The sequence below is a fragment of the Sturnus vulgaris genome, chromosome 1, assembly GCF_052056855.1.
Source record: "Sturnus vulgaris isolate bStuVul1 chromosome 1, bStuVul1.hap1, whole genome shotgun sequence".
In the NCBI taxonomy this organism is placed as follows: Eukaryota; Metazoa; Chordata; class Aves; order Passeriformes; family Sturnidae; genus Sturnus; species Sturnus vulgaris.
The window spans coordinates 135,150,527-135,168,365 of record NC_142243.1 but is presented as its reverse complement, the minus strand read 5'-3'; the positions used below and the strand labels follow the sequence as shown (position 1 = coordinate 135,168,365).

At 35.0% G+C, this 17,839-nt stretch overlaps 1 protein-coding gene across 9 annotated transcripts in view; it reads right to left on the bottom strand.

The window, feature by feature from the left end:
* Positions 1-17,839, bottom strand: part of VPS13B (vacuolar protein sorting 13 homolog B) — a 426,148-nt gene that overhangs the window by 314,062 nt on the left and 94,247 nt on the right. The gene's annotated exons all lie outside the window — the stretch shown is intronic.

Below are 17,839 nucleotides of genomic sequence, written 5' to 3'. Positions count from 1 at the left end.
TTTTTTACAACAGTATATGTGCAGAAATTTCATCACACAAGAGTAGCTAAGTAGCAATATTTTCTGAAATGACCACCAAATAGTAGTAGTATAGAAAACTGCATTACAGAAAGTTCCTCTTCCAAAATCGAGACACTAAATCCCACCTACATGCTGACTGCAGATCTCTGCTTTGTGAATTTTCCATGTAGGGATGTTAATAAGAAAAAATTCAGCTGTTTTACCTCTCAGTAATACACAAAGTATTTTTGGCACAATACTACATTACAGCACAGCAGAATGTAAAATTTCATCAACCTTGACAACCTTTTCAATGGGACAATATGGATTTCAGCATTAATAGACAAAGTATAAATAATCCTCTGCCATTTACCTAAGTCAAGTGCAAACAATAATAAGCTAGTATTAATAATTATATTAAACACACAAATAATGTAAATGATCTTAACCTGCAAGACTGTACATCTTTCAGAAAGTAAAAGAACCTGATGGATTAAAATAGGAGCTTGAGACTGCTGCAGAGTGGTACCAAGATCAGCTTATAAATTCATTCACCTTTGAGGTGTTCTCCACTTGGGGCAATGCCATCATCCTCTCTGCCTTCAATTGCCTCTCATGCTCATGTGGGCACATTATAAGCCAGAAAAACAGCTAAAATGACTGAAAAATAACCTTCAGAAAGAAAAACTTCCATCTGGATCTACAAGCTGAACGAAATGCTCACATATACGCTTGTCTATACATGTGGGAAAGCTGTATAGTGCCCCTATACACAGTAGTATGGTCCTACATCCTAAAAATAAAAGGAAATCACATCCTTTATAAGACAGGACAGATGAGGTTTTAAAATCCCCCTAACCTTATAAACATGCCTACAAATCAAAATCTAGCACCAAAACACTTCAAGAGGGTGTACAAGAATAAAAGGTGCCAGAAGTTTCTAAAAGACTATCTATGACTTTGTAAGACTTAGATCCAAGTGTTATTGTTTGTTTCTTGAACCCTAATGCCTTCCATTAGGGGTACATTCAGACTGAAAAAATAGTTTAAAAAAAATCTGGCTCAAACTCATTGTAATCATGGGTCTGAGGGGGGGGCACAAAGCAAAACTCTTGATCCATTGTTGATGAGACATCACAATTGCAAAGAAAACACAAACCATTGCTTTGTAATGTACTTAATATCCTTCTTTTCTAAGGTTTTTTTTGTTTTGTTTTGACCTGCTCTCAAGGAAATTAGTAATTCTGAAGAGCAGCTATGAATGCCATCACTACATTATTTTAATACTTTTTAATGTTAAGACCTACTATGGATTTAGCATCATAGTAGAAAAAAACCTCATTTCATAATATATTAGATGGTATAAATACTGCTAAAGGATGTTTTGAATTTAAAGCACAGCTTAATCAGGGAAATCAGGTGGCAAATATGTGGGCAGAACTGAAAAACTTAGGATTTGCAATTTCCACTCGCATTCCTGCAAATAAATTCAGTAGAAAAATTTACCAATTAGTGCTTAGAAATTTTGTATTTTATTTTTTCCCATAAAATGAAAAAATTCAGTAACATGTATTTCTTCCAAAGGGTTCTGGTAAGTAATTACAAACCACAGCAGCTCAGATGCTTTGGATGCTCAATTCTCCTATTGACACAGCACAACATAGAAAACCCTTGCTGACCTGTGGGCTATAATGGTTCCTGCACATTTTCAGCATCCATACTTTTGAGTAGTAAGATCCTCTTTTATAATTTTGGTGTACATTTCTTGTTCAAATTTAGGTAATTCTGGATTTTTTTACCAGTGGATCTCAACAACCATTTAATTCAAACCCTACTGTGCAACAGCCCTATTACTATTGTTTTATATTCTTCCTAAACAAAGTGTTTTGCAATATATAATGGTGAGGTTTTTCCAACAGTTCTGAGAAAAGGATTATTTCACCTTTGAAATGATGAAAAGCTCTAGAATAATAGTAAAGTATATTTAGTGGGTTTTAAAATAAAATACTCATACCACTATACAAATGTCACTAAACTGAACTGATGCATAGGTCGTCCTGATTCAGGTAAATGACACATTAGCATGGACAATCAGAAAAAATGTGCAAGGATTAAGAAGGCTTCTTAATGAAAAATCATAGAAATGTTTCCATATGTTTTATGAAGTATTCTTTACCGTTTAAATGAGCACATTCAGATTTAGTCGCTGGCTTTGTTTCAGAGAAACCCCATCTGTACACTACATCGCTTACAGGCACATCTCAGTCATGCAATAGCTATGTCACAGCTCATATATCAAATAAAAATCACATTCAAGGCCACACAACCTTATATACTCAAAGTCTTCCATTCTATTTTAAGTAATCCTAAGAGAGCTCTTATTGCACCTCACTGCTGATGTCACATGACTTTTGTTGGGAAACCGAGTCCTACAACTGAAATATCAAAAAGTTCTTAACACAGATGAGAATGATATAAAGGAGAACTCTACTGTACCCATATATTCTGGAAACCTTTTTTTCCAACAAAGAAACAGGTGTGGAACTAAAAACTTTAAAGTAGCACTGCACAACATTATGTGGTACTGGGAAAGGCAGGATAAAACATGAGGAACTCACAGTAGGCTGAAGGAATTCATCTGACAAATTCCAAGGCTAATAAAGCTGATGGTCCACATCAAGGACAGAAAACAAAGAAGTTACCTAACCTTCCTGACATCAAAGGCTTCAGATGCAGAAAATCTCATTTCAAATCCAACAGCAAGGATAGTTGAGCAGTCAAAAGGCTTCTATCCACATTACACGGTAGTCCATAAACCATCAACTTTTGTAGCAGGGAAACAGTATGAACAGCTATGTTAGAAATAATGAAATCATACAAACCCAAGCCATCTCCTCCACAGAACACCTCAACTAAGCAGAATGCTGCTGAAACATGTCTATACTTAGGGGGTTTTCCCCTTATAATAAAGAAGATTGCCTTGCCAGAAGAATTTGTGAAAAACAAAATATATCCGAGCTAGTCAGCTATGTATAAATGTCTTACAACAAAAACCACTTATCTTCAATTAAAAAGAGAGTTTTGTTCTTGCCAATGTCTAAAATCACAACATATCTCTGAATTACTGGCTATATATAAAGATGATTATTCAATAGCTGCTACTTGGTAAGTTCCTAAGAAGATTATGTTTCCACTAGCCCATGAAACAGGTGAGTCACTAGAATTTTTGAATTTTTTTTGTTTTTTTGTGTCATTTGTTTTTTTTTTAAAGATTATACTGATGAATGCCATTACAATAATCAGAAAATTGTATTACTCTTTTTTAATTTCAAATCAGTTTCCTAGTGTTTAGACTATCAAGATTTAATATCTTGCATTTCAAAGAGCTAGTAAAGAAAAGAAAGAAAATAACGAAACAGCGAAATATACTTCAGCTAGCACCTAGAAAGGGTCAACTGCACTAAAGAGACACAGCCTGAACAAGAGGATAGTTGAGAAATCAGCTGGCCTCCATTAGAAAACTGGGAGAGCCAATATTTTCAATAGAAAATTTGTGAACCATCAAGTAACACAAAATGAAGAGGAAAAGAAGGAAGCCTTGTGATCATCCTTGCTTCTTTTAAAATACAGGCAGCAGGATTTTCCTCCTGTACTTAAACACCAGCATGAATCTATCAAAAAACCCCTGCAGCCTCACAAAGTTGTAACAGTCATGAACTATTGTCAACATAAAAAGCACCTTTTGAACTGGAATTTGGTTTGGATAACAGAGCTTCTTGTACCTCATGACGCTAGACAGAAAAGTTACGTTTTGAATAGAAAATGCAGTTGACTGAAATACAAGTAGATTTGCCTCTTTCAAAGAAATTTTCTAAGGTTTGCATGTAATTTCTGTTATGAGTCTCATCTCCCACTCCAAAATCCACATAAGCCTTAAGATGATGGGTAGCCTTTCAAAAGAATGACCTGAGAAGGATTTGGAAGTCAAGTTGATTTTTGAGACTTCTGAGAGGACAAGACAACATAGAGTGTTAATCTGAAGTAGAATCACCATGGAGTCATTTCTCAACTTGATGTACTTTTTGTTTATATGCTTAAATTTGGGGAAAGCTAAGAAAAAATAGCAACAAACAAAATAATTCAACATCTGAATATAAAGACTGAGAGGTAATATTGGTTTTTAACATAGGTGAAAGAAAGAGTGACAGATATTTTGGCTTATAAAAAAAAGGAAGCATCCTGACACTTTGGTCAGCAGGTACCTGAGCTCCACCTGGTAAACAGTATCCAAACAGGGAAGCACCCATAAGGGTCCTTCAGCTCTCAACTGCAATTTCAAGTGCAAGTGCACTAAGTACCTTTCATATTGCTAAAACAAGAAAGCTCTGTCCTACCTCAAAGAAATAAAGCATGACTATTAGGTATAGAAGAAAACTGAAGTGGATTTTACAGAAATGAAGGGCGTATCTTTTCCCTTTACATTATAAGACAACTTAACTGACTACATCTTATTAATGAAAACAGTTTCAAAACAGCAGTAAAGCAAAATCAGAGTTTGTTACAAAATTTACATTGTGGTTCACAGCCATTTGAACATAGACTGGTACATTAAAGCTGCAAGATTCTCCATTCTTGCAATAGAAACTTCTAAAGTACTATAAATGCATGGGAAATAAACATAAGAATATGTTCAATTACATTCAATATGTGCAATTATATACAACTGGCAGAGTAAAAGTAGTCTTTCAAACTGCAAAGGGGATTAAGGAACATGACACATACACATAGAGACATTTTTATTCTACAAGCAGATAAATCTTATTGCATTACAGCAAACAAGAATTCCAAAGGAAGAATTGAAGAAAATCTAACAATGTTCATCTAATTAACCTGCAGATACTCATGGCATTTTGTAAGCCTAAGAACAAAGCCATCTGGTACAATAAAACAGTCTCATGGTCACCCTGGAAGAATGCGTACAGTTCGATGGGCTTCAGAAAAGATTGGACAGTATTAGAAAAACCTAAATGACAACCTTCATAACTCAGATCAGTTTCAGAATGTAAGATGGAGGGAAATGTACAAATTCAGTTCTCTAGAAAATCATCCATTTTATTTATTTGCACGCATGCTTCAAGGTATTCTGTTAAAATAGCCTGCAGCTTCTTTTGCTGCAGCTCAATTTTCTCATCAAGAGCTACTATAGCAAATGCAGTGTCTGACTGATGGCCTGATAGATTGAATGCTTAACAGACAAATATTGAAAAAAAGTGTTTTCAGTGAATGTTCTGAACTGTATTTCTTTATTTCATCTCAAAATCATGCATGTGGACTTTTTAGTGCAAACTGCAATACTGTAAAAATCACCATCTCTTTTCTGTTGATCATTTTCCCATTCAGTTTTTAAGTCAGAACAGCTTTCTACTGACATTGTTAGACAGAAACTTGCCTAAAGGCTTACATTCAAACTCAGCAAATCATTCAAATGAAGGCAGCAAAGGAAGTGGGAGGGCATGAGATGTGAAGGCTGAGGTCATGACAATAGTTTGGTCCAGTACTATTCCCTTTTCTAGACAGTTTTTCCCTTACATTCAGGAAATATTCTGTACGTGTGAAGAGAATTTTTCAAGACTTTGTGCAAATTTACAGAAGGCAAATTTTATGAATTAAAGAAGTAGGTTGATCTTATTGCTGAATATAGTAGAGGTACGACCTTGGTGATAAGCTCAAAATCTGCTGGCAAGCTGTGTTTCATTGATAACATATGGGATACTGCAACATACGAATAGACAGCGGCATAAAAGCGATCCCACTGGGAAAGTAGCCTGGACATGAAGTACACATCAAAGCAAGTTTTATAAAAAGCTCTCTTGAAAGACAGAAGATCAAGTGCTTAGCACTTTGGTGATCACAACCACCTCATCTAAGCCCAGTGAATGGAATACAGAGTTAACTGATGAAACTAAGAGCTATGAGAGCTACAGCAAGACACAATCATACCAGCTTTCAACAGAACTGCAAATGCTGTTATGTCAGTGCCTCAAAGCTTTGCTTTAAAGCTCATGCTCAGTTTAAAATGAGTAGACATAAATATCTATGGATTTCTAATGTCTCTAAAGTGATCTGGTTTGCTGGCACAAACAGTATATTTTTAGATACAATTTCCTAAGACTGCCCAGAATAGTGCAGTTCACCCCTCTGAACTGTACGTTATCTTTGTTGTAACACAATTCCACAGCATTCGAAAAGCTCTTGAACACACACAGAAACTATGTTCTTCAAAAGCCAAGAGCGACTCTAAAAGAATCTGCAAAACGATTAAGTATAACAGATACCTAACAGGTGTTTTACACTGTAGACACAATTCTAAACCTGCCAGTCAGATGTTTACCGACAGAGCATAACAAGCACAGTCATAACTACTTACAACAGTAATATTTATTGTCAAGCACTCAGTAAAAACTGCATTTTAATCCTGGGAAGCATGAATAACAGTATGACTAATTTAGAAATTAAATACATAAATAAATCATCCTCCCTCTTCCCAATTCCTTCGCTTGTAACAGACCAGAACAGAAGAAACTGTTTTGCTTTTGTTCATTTTTGATTCAAGGGAAGTGCCCGTCTGGAAGACAGGGCTGCTACTCGTCTCTGTTCTACAGGGTAAAAATGGACTCACATCTGATCACAAATCACAACAGACTCTTGTAGTATCCCAAGTTCCTCTGACAAAAGCCCTATTTTATTCTCTAACTCTAGTCATCCTTGGAAGTGCAGAAGTTTGAAAATTTCCCTTTTATCAAGCAAACAATTAAACTAAGTTCTTATTTAACTTCTTTTGCTGAAGTAACTGTAGATGGTTGACATTAATTCTTCACAAATTTGCAGGTACTAAAAAAGTGTCATTCTGCATCTCAAAATTTAATTGAAGTCTGTGTTTCTGAGATGACACAATTGTTCAAGGAGAGGAACAGAATTTAGTGTAGTCCACTGAAAGCCAAAATACCAGAAAACACAAAATAAGTAAGCTGAACAGACAACATGCACAACCACAACTGGAGAATGTATTTTTTGCTATTCAAACTGAAACCAAAAGACACCAGATAATTTCTGAGTACAAGCCACTGAGTTAACACTAAATAGGCTGATACTGAGAAAGCAAAAAGTAGATTTTTCCTAAAAGATTTTCTTTAAAAAGATAGCAAAAAGGTAAGGAAAATATCCTGGGAGATAGAAGAAAATTGAAATCTTATGGATTCCTTGACTTTCTAAAATAGTTAGGAAAGCTATCAGTCAGTTTGAAAACTCTTCTTGGCTTGTAGTAAAGCAAGTGATTAATTTACTAGTATTTTTAATCATTATTACTTTGAAAACTTTCTCCAGTAATTCCAACTACTAAACTACTTGGTATTCAGCTACATCGCAAATCTGAGTTTACATATAGAAGAATGAAAAATTATAACTAATTCAAGAATAAAGCAGTTGACAGAAGTGCTATATCCAGCTGTGCTATGTCACACAAGCCAGGTAAAACCCAAGCAATCATATGAAGGGAACTCCAAGTCTCATCAGAGGTGTAAAGATGGCTGGTTTCTATAATGGTGGAATTCTTGCATTTCACTCTAAATCATCCAGTATTCACTTAGCTCAGAAAACAGAAACAGTCTAAAATACAACTCCACTATGTGGACAATTCATTTGAAGAATTAAAGGTGGCTTCTCAACAAGATCACACCCTGTAGAGCAATTAAGCTTTTCTTCTTCCAACAGCAAGTTGAGAAAAAGAAAGTCCATGTCTTCAAATTGGAAAATTTGAATCATTACTGGAATAGTAACAGGAACACCCCAGAAGACAAGACTTAAAACATTTCTATAACACTACACAAGATTTACATTTCTTCTTAATTTCTGTATTTTCTAGTCACTCCCCTGCCCTGCAATAACTGATGGGGGAAGGGGAACACCCCTTCCATAAACCCCAGTTACCATAAACCCCAGTTCAGAGAAAGCATCTTTAATGAGAAAAACATTTGAAACTACCATGCCAGAGACAATTCTACCTATCCATATATATCCATACCTGAACTAACTGTTCAGGTCCTCTGTTGTGTATTCAAGAAGAAAAAAGATGCTAATCAAAAGGAGAATGGATAAAGACTAGAACCAAGAAGTTCAGTAAAGAAAAGGGTTGACTGACACAGGGTTTGACAAAGATGTAGTAGAAGTAGGAAAAGAGCATGAGCAAGATGCAGCAACAAAACCACAGCATCAAACTGGGAGAAATCAGCATAAGACAGTGTAATATCTGGATTTATTCAGCATGCTCAAAACAATGCAAAAAAAAAAAAAAAAAAGGCAAAATACATTTGGTTTGAACTTGATATAGTCATAAAAGAAAGAAACTAAGCTCAGCCTAGGGACTTTGCTTATTTAGATGATTTCCTACTAAAACAAAGGTGTTTCTGGAAATAGTTCTAATTACTTTCCTCAAATAGCCAGCAGCCCTGTTACAAAGTAAGTTTTGGAGAATGTTAAGCAGGTATAAAAGTTCTTATTTCACATAAGACAAAGATCCCAGAATCCAGGAGCTGTGGTTATACAGAGACCTCTGACATCTCCTTAGAATCCAAGATTTTGATTAGTGTTTCCCATAGTGTGATACATACCTTTATAATACCATGAAATAAGGAATACTTGCCTACAGCAGTACAATACTTCAAAGCAATATCAAAGCAGCTACATCTGCTTGTGCCATTTGTAATTTTCCTATTATGCTTCACAAAAACAGAAGGACATTCACTGGATACCATTAAATAACACTGTAACAGAACACATCCCTTTCTATATTAGCTCCTTAATCATTACCTTCCAACAGCAAAATCAAAAACGTAAAATGTTAATTTGAGAGTTTTCTTGCTTACTATAGTTTTCTGAGAACCTAATGTTTCACTGACTTTGTCACCCTTATCATTACTACCTTTTTATGTTACTGTGTATTTCTACTTTGGTGGAATATTTCTCCAAAAGAACTGCTTGCCTTTAGACACATAAGACTAAGTGAAAAGCTAATGCATAATAGAGCTGCTATAATTGAAGCTCAGGATTTTCCATTAAAAATACACTTTCTCTCCTTACCATTACCTTATTACATATACCTTATATTAATTATCTTCTGTGACTATGAGGCGGACTAGACACATAGGAAAAACATTATTCTTGACTGCAAGAAATACAATAATTACTCCTCATACAGTCTGCAATTTTAACAGCCTAACAACTCTCCAACATGATATATTCCTGGACAAGAATGTATTTTTCTTGAATATCCATGCAATTAAAAAATGGCATTTGGATCTATAATAGCGAGGTTTAAAATAATTACAAGGTATGTATCTTTTTAAAAAGCTTGATTTAATATAATAAGAACTCACATGAGACATCAAACTAAAGATTGCTATTGCAGTACATAATGATCTGATACCTCTATGGCAAGAATAGCATTGGTATTTATCATTTTAACGGCCACAAGAACCAAAATACTCTCACAAATGGAAAGTAGTTTTCCATTCCATTCACTAGAGTTTATTCCATAAAAGTAACTCCAGAGAACACGAGTATTTTTTAACTCTTAGTATTGTATATACTAATAAGTTTTAAGCAGCAGTCCAATACTTGGGATTGGTCCCATGTACGTTCAACTCAGTACAACTTTTATCTGATCAAGACTATACATACTATGTAAACTTACTACTCAAGGTCAGCAGTCAATGTTACATATTTGCAAACAGAAAACATGCTTCCTCTATTTGTTTATTCTTAAACCTACCCACTTTTGATTATGCCTTGGGCGGTTTTTTTCCTAAAAACTACTACTACTACAATAAATACATTTTTACTACAATAAGTTCCTCACAGGAATATTTCAATTTTATCTCTACTATTTTCTCATTTCATTCACATTCCTTAATAATCCACTCCAGTAAAAAAATTCCCTGATATTTCTTGCCTCGTTAAGATCAAAACCTCTAATTAGTCTGTTCCTTTCCAAACTGAAATGTCTCATTCTGAATATAAAGGAGAAAGATATGTGTTATAAGGCATTCCAGATTCTTTTAAAGTGATTCAAGTTGTTTCAATAAATAAAAAGAAATAAGTAAACATAATAAAAAATGTCCAATTAAACTATAAAAAGAAAACATCATACCATTATGACCATACACTATGATAATTTCTTTATGCTGTAGCACCTATATGCATTTTCATTTCCTCTCAGAATATCTCACTACATAAACTAGTATCCCACAAAATAGGATTCTTTACTCGGAAGGGCAAAAGGAGAGATACTGACTTTGGGAATTTCCACAAATGTCAAACAAACAGGAAGTGATATTCTAAGCTGGAATTAATTAATGTAATACATCAGTATATTTACCAATCAGAAAATAGCATGATTTGATTTGTACATACTGATGTATCGACACTCAAGTTAAATCTAGTTGGCATGAGAATTAGAACAGGAAAAGGGTTCCAGAGTCACCATCGCAGTATATTCAGACTAGTCAGAATTTCTCAGTTGTAGTTTTGTTGTAATGTTTAATAAGGTCAAAATCAGCAGTAACACATTTGACATATTAGCAGCCTTCCTGTATTTATGAGAAAGTTGTGATGAAGGCTCTAAACAGAGGTGAACAGTAGTAGGAAGAAAGAATCATCATACACTGAAATATGAAAGGTTCTGCCTGGAATGGTGGAAAAGCTTTCTCACCGTGAGAACAGTCAAGCAGTGGCACAGGCTGCACAGAGAGACAGGGTGTTCTTACCCTTGGAGATTTTCAGGTCTAACTGGGTATAGCCCTAAAAAACTTGGTCTGATCCCATAACTGACTCAGATTTTAGCAGAAGATTGAACTGCAGAGACTTCCTTTAGACCCTTCCAACTTGGATTTTCTGATAATCCTATTCTTTTTTGCCAGGTACAAAGAAACCGGTTTCTTCTGCTCTTCTGAAGAGCAGTGTTCAGGAAATAGCAGTGACTGGCATCAATTCTTCTACTGCAACACCTCTGCAGGCACCTTTTCCCTAAAAAACACAGATGTCAAGAAAACACTGTGGCCACCTCATTCATGATTTATTCTTATATCAGCAAGCACTGATGGTTTCCAGGTTCACTCTGGGCCTTTGCACAAAAAAACACCCCCAACCTTTCCTTCTGTTATCTCTGAGTTTTCTTTTGTGTGTGCTCTGAACGCTTCTGAGAAAATTCCCAGTTCCCACTATGCAGCAGATTCAAGACTTATTCTCCTCCTAGCCTTCTTGTCATAACTCTGAATTTCAGTAGTGTAAGCTCAACATGCTCTATTGTTCTCAGAAGCCACCATCTCAACCTCCCAGCAGAGTTTTTCACCGGATGCAGTACCTGGCTGCTAGAACAAGGCAAAAAGGCAGCCTACTACTCTGCTGTCCAAGTACAAGAACAAGCAATAACATCAAACTAGCAGCTGAACAAACAAAACAGGTGCTCTCAGTCACAGCTTTCATTGCTATTTGTGCAACTAAACTATAGACTCTGGAGTGAAGGCACCATTTATTGCTCTAAGCTTAGGTGTCTTGATTTTTTGGTAGCGCACCAACATACTCAAGAGTTTGCTGTTATTTTCAGCATAGACACTGAACTGAGCTCTCCTGCAATTCTGAAACAATTCAGCTTAAAAAACTTGTATACATTTATGCAAGCTATGGATTTCATGCATGTATGTATTCCTTTCACAACCAATGATGTTTTTATCTTTTTCTCCTTCGCTGTTCTGTTGACAGTATGTATACATGCACTTTCAACACAAAAGACATTTTAAAAGTCTCGTGGATTTTGTAGTACATTAGATTCTTTAGCACATTACATATCAAAGTTAAGCTCATATGAGTGGCTTAAGTATGCTTACTACTATTCTTCCATCAGAATGCTGTATGTTTCAATTTCAAAGTTTATTAGTATATATTAATCAGACTAGAAAGAAAATTAAAAGACAATCATAATTATGCATACTTTTCATGTATGCATTGTTTCAATGCTTATTTTCCCTAACAGTTCCTCATTTCAGGACACAACAGAGCCATTGCTTTTGCAGAGGATTTATTCAGATACTCAGCAAGATAAATCTCACTGATTACATATTGAAATAATAAAACATACAACCTATCTCCTTTCAGTGCAAGTCAGTTCATGACTTAAGAATATCACTGAAAATGTTTACTACAAGAGGAAATAAAACCTCATACACAACTACATAAAGCCTAAAAAATTAAGCTAAAGAAGAAATCATTCTTAGGTTGCTTATCCATGCTGGTTTTCCATCTGTAATTAGGGCTCATAATCCAGCAGAGTTTCACAAAAATACAAAACATAAAAATAATACTATTTACACACTGTATTCTGGGCCTACATGAAGGATGAGGAGACATGCAGGTAATCACCCACACAAGACAGTAAACTGTTTATACTGTGCAAGTTTCATATAGCTGTGTCCTGCCACTCCCAAGCAATTAAGAGAATACATGCTTACACTTCGATTTTAGACAGAAATTTGAATTCAAACCCCTCCAAATCAATGCAAAATTGTCCATTTTATATGGAACAGATTAAATGTCAGTATGTTGCAAGGAAGTTAGAGCTGTGCAACCTGCATTACTTCTAAACCCTGAAATGTTGGGTTTTTGCTGGCTTTTGTGTTTTGGAGTTTGGTGGCAAGGGAGCAGGCAAGAGGAAAAAAGTAGTTTTAAAAACAGGGGTTTTAGAATGGCAGGTCACTTATTTTAGTCTTTTTCCTAAGTGGTTAAAAGAACTATGCAGCAGCTCCACAACCCCTTTTTATATGTACACCTGGGAAGAATACTGAATTCTGTTACTTTCCTCACTGTTACCCTGATGTGGTTTAGACCAGATGTTTAAATGTTACAGTATGTACATTTTCTTCTCTTCTTCCAAGGCAAAAGCAAAATAAGAGGAATATTTGACTTCACTCCACAAGAGACCTATTTAATAGTTTGGCGGTTATGTAAGTAAAGGTAGCTTGGCTAAGTCAATGTTGACGACATACAGAACGACATGATCCTAATGAGTTGGAAAATATTGGCTCTCATGAGATTCAACCAGATGCTACTGCGCTGAGAAAGCTACTGTATTATTGAATTTCATTTTTATGAGGTAAAATTTATTATTCAACCATTAAGGTATCCCACATGAAATCTTGCATAAAATAGTTTTACAGTTACTTTCTGGAAAATAGATTTTATTTTAACTTTAAGACATCATTTACATGAGGGATTCAATGCCTATTTGATCACCTTCAGTAGAGAAATGTAAGGTCTGCAAGCAATTTTCCCAAAAATACCAGATTAATGGAACCGAACTGTCAACAAAATAATGAACTACCTGAACAGGACAAGGAAAAAGTGGTAGCAAGTTCCAGTTTTCCAGAGTAAACTAAAGCCATGTGTGACTGTGTACGTATTTTTTTGGCAGGCTGAAACAGTTAGAAACAGAGTGCTTCAGGTACTTACTAACAAATAATGGAAAAAATACACAGTAAAATTACTCTATAGGATTAATCATGCTCAACCTTTAAAAGATCTTAACTAATGACATTTTCCTAATATTTTACTATTTTGTACACTTTTTAAAATTGTATAATAATAATTGTAATAATATTAACATCTATAAAAACAATAAAGTAGAAAGCATGATGTATTTCTAATTCCTATTTGTTTCCACATTTATAGTGATTGAAATGCAGAATGAGGATGTTTCACAAGCATAAGAATTCACGTTATTTAACTGACATGTACCATGCTGTTGTACTTGTATACCGAAAGGATTATAAAATTAAACCAAAACATAAATTTCCAAAGAGTTACATGTGGATTGAAGACTGCTTTTGTGCTGTTTTTTTTTATTTTAGATGTAACGCATTAAAAAGTTAGTAATGCTTCTCCTTGACCCATGAAAAAGAGCAAAAAGCTGTTTGCAGCTGTTTTACTTTCTGTTATGCTCCATTTTGTCACTTGTATTCCCATCTATTTTTGTTCTTGCACAACTATTTCAAGCAACATGCATCAATCTTATACTTAAATGATGATGCCTACTCCTTCAAGTACTAAGTTTAACTGTTCATATTATCTCTTTTTTTAATCTATCTTGACATCTAAGAACCCTAAAAAGAACTTTTCCCAACTAGATATTTAAACATATGGATTACAAAAGGTGCAATTGCAATGGAGTTAAGTGCTTTCAGAAGTTTCATTAAATTTCATATAATTTATAATTAAAAACCTGCTCTTAGCAGACTTAAATCACCTCAACAAGCTAAAACAGACATAATATTTAAACATGTTTGTAAAAAAATCTAGAGTAAAAATTATAGATCTTTCTTGACATACTCATTTTATCTGTCCTCCACAAGTTCTCAGCTCAATCAGTCACAGTACTGCACGCATCTTTTACTGGAAGTTTTAAGATAAGAAACCTTACTAATATGTAGCACAAATACAAATTTTACATAGTACATGCACTTCGTTTTTAAATTCTGTCAGAAAGACAGAAACCAAATACACACAAACTTGCTTTTGAGACTTCAATTTTTTTTCCAGACAGCTTGCCTTTGGGCAAGTTAATTAAAAATTAAACTCTCAGATGATCTAAAGAAGATAGCAATCTAATAACAAACCAGGGAATATTTGAGTAAAGTGTCTTTCTCTAGTAGGAAGAGGAAGAACAATGGGAGCAAAGTAGATGGGCGACAGAAGAGTGTTAAGCTTCAAGCACTCTTCCCTTTCTTGTATTCCATTAATCTATTATCAAAAAGAATTTGTAGAGGATAGAGAGGTTGTTTTGAATCCCTACTTCAGTCTCAATAACCTTTGAAAGAAGTTTTGGAGCAGGATAACATTTCTGCTCCAGGTGAAAATTTAGGACAGAACCCCAGATACCAGCAATAAACTCTGTTCATATGTTTGTGGAAACACAGTGCAGAGCTCTCTTTTTAAACTAGATCCATAGCAGGTCTTTCAGCCGTTACCTGGCAAACAGGATCCCAAAGGGGCCTTTGTACCTTGTGAGCCTCTCCACAGCAGGTGAAAGGACCAATAGTGATGTGCTCCTGTCTGAGGTTTCCCCCTCCTGCAACTCATCTATCTGTACTTGTCTTCCTATTAATTTTTGATTTTCTTAACTTCTACTGCTTTTCTGCTTTATTCTTTCTACTTGCTTCTTGTTCTATATTTCTCTGCAACTCTCTTCCCTTTTTATTAGGTGATCCTCTTTCTCCTGTTTTTCTTCCTTTCCATTTTTTATTTCTATTTTCCCCTAATTCATCTGTTCCTCTCCTGTAGAGCATCTTAACCCATATTGCAGGCCCATATTATAAGTTTCAGTGATAAAGTTCTAAAACTGGAAGAGATGACTGTGTTGGAAAAAGCATACAACTCTGCTTTTAGCATTAATGGCTGCTAAAAAGATCTTGGCTGAGAGGTTACAAAGGTTTGCATTATCACTTTTGAATTCAAATAACACTGAACTGTATTGAGAGTGTAGTGCCCAACATTCTGAACAGCACCTGGCACAAAGCCCCAACAAAGACATAAAAAGTTCAGCAACAACTGTTTCAGTCCAATAATACTCTTCAATCACACACAAAAAGTGGCAATACAGACATAAGCAGTTGAGAAAGCTGTAGGCTATGTAAACAAATGGCAAATACATTTGAGACTAGTTATGTATGAGGAGCTACCTAGAGAAGAAAAATTTCAAGTCACAGTATATTTCAAAATTGGTAGAACAGAACTGGGCAGGTAGCTAACAACTAGACCATTCCCATAGGAGGACACATTTCATTCACAAATTATAAAACAAGCATGATGTTACATTGAGTATAAAATCCTGTGATCTGCCTATAGCAGTCAGATTTGCTGGAAACCTCAGGATTACAGCCAACTATTACAAAAAGAAGATAAAATACATAAGCCCTTTCTTTATTTTCAGAATAATGTCATTTATAGGGAGGGCTTTTTTATTTACTTTTAACAGGGAAAAAAATCTGAATAGAGACATAGCTGTTTGTCCTGCTATATTTCTAATTAGTTACAAAGATGGCTTTTAGAAGTTTGAAAATGTAAACATAGAAAAAAATTTGGGCCTTGTATTCATGAAACACAGTTTATGATTCTTTGAAACAGCAGCATGTAAGTAATTAATTTCAAGAAAAAATTCCCTGAAAAATGGGATAAAATGAAAGAAAGGGAATCTTTGAGTATATTGTTGTTTTTTCCTGCAAGACCACTACAACTTAATATAAACATACTCAGAAAAAGAAAAGGAAGGACAGTTAATAGCAGTTTAAAAACAAGTGTTTATACTTTCATTATTTGTAGTAAATCAATCAAAGAAATTTCAATCTGCAAAACCATGGAGATGGAAAGCTAATTTCTTGAAGTATTATTTCTGTGCATAGCCAAAACCAAGTTGTGCTCAGATGGAAAACACAATACCATGGGAAAAAGGCAATTTTTTTCCTTGAGAGTTTAGGTTACACAAGAAAAGCTCATCTGTTCACTCACAAAGATTCTCACAAACACAGTGGCAGAAGGAGGAGCCCAAATACCTTGCCAGGCTTGTGCCAGGCCCAACATATGAGCCATGTAAGGCCACTCTGTACAAGCCTAAAGGAGCACTGGGCCATGCAGTGGCAGGCAGGAATTCAAAACAAGGACTCCCAAGAAACATTAATCAGCTTTTGTTTTATGTTGGAGAAACGAAGTTGAATGTAAGTAGAAGTGTTGAGCAGATGTGCCTTGTTTACTGACAAGTTCCTTATTGACTGCATTATCCTCATAGTCACTTCATTTATTTAAAAAAAGGAAAAAAGAAAGAACAATAACGAAAGAAAAACGACAAAAGAAAAACTGAAATTTCAACTTCGCTGTGCAAATACAGTCAAGTATTTTTAGAGGCTTACACACATATATGTTACTGTTAAAGTATGTTGAAGCTGACCTTCATTACGAGGAAGACTTTCAACAAGGCACGATATTAAAATTTACACAACAGTATTCAAACAAAAAGTAGCAGGCTTACAGAACCAAGAAAATGTAGCAGGCTTACAGAATCAACCAAGCCAAAAATTTGGACAAAAAGGATTGACAGCAATCATTTCATAACCTTGAATACAAAGCTGCCTTCAGTCTAGTTAACACCAAGCACAACTACAGACGTGTAAAATTTACCAGGTGAAGCGTTAAGCCATGAAAAACAGAAGATCAGAATTAAGTGCATTATATTGTTCATTTACTTTATTTGAAGGACTTAAAATGTGTGCTCAAGATTTCAATTCTGCAAAGATACTGTTAGCAAAGTTGTTTCACAGTTCATCGAATTGATTGAAACATGTTAAATAATGGAACAGGCTAGTTTGAAACTCTGCAAACCCTAAGAGCAACTGAAGTGATCAAACAACTTTATTTTCAGATTTCTCCATGATGTGGATTGTAAACCTGCTACCAGCACAAGTACCAGGACTTGAAAATAAAATGTCACAATCACATCCTTAGGTGACCCACACAGAATGAAGGAATAAAGACAAAAGTGATTTTCATGAAAGAAGGAAAACCTAAGCACTTTCAACAGTTATCCCAAGGGTTACACAAAAATACAACAGTTCTTTTGCAACATTAGATCAAGACAGATTTAACTCCAATAAACAAGAGGAGCAAAAAAAAAAATAGAAAGGATCAAGAAAAGCAGAGCTGAAAGACTTCCAGTGGTCTAATCCACCACTCTGCTCCAAATCAT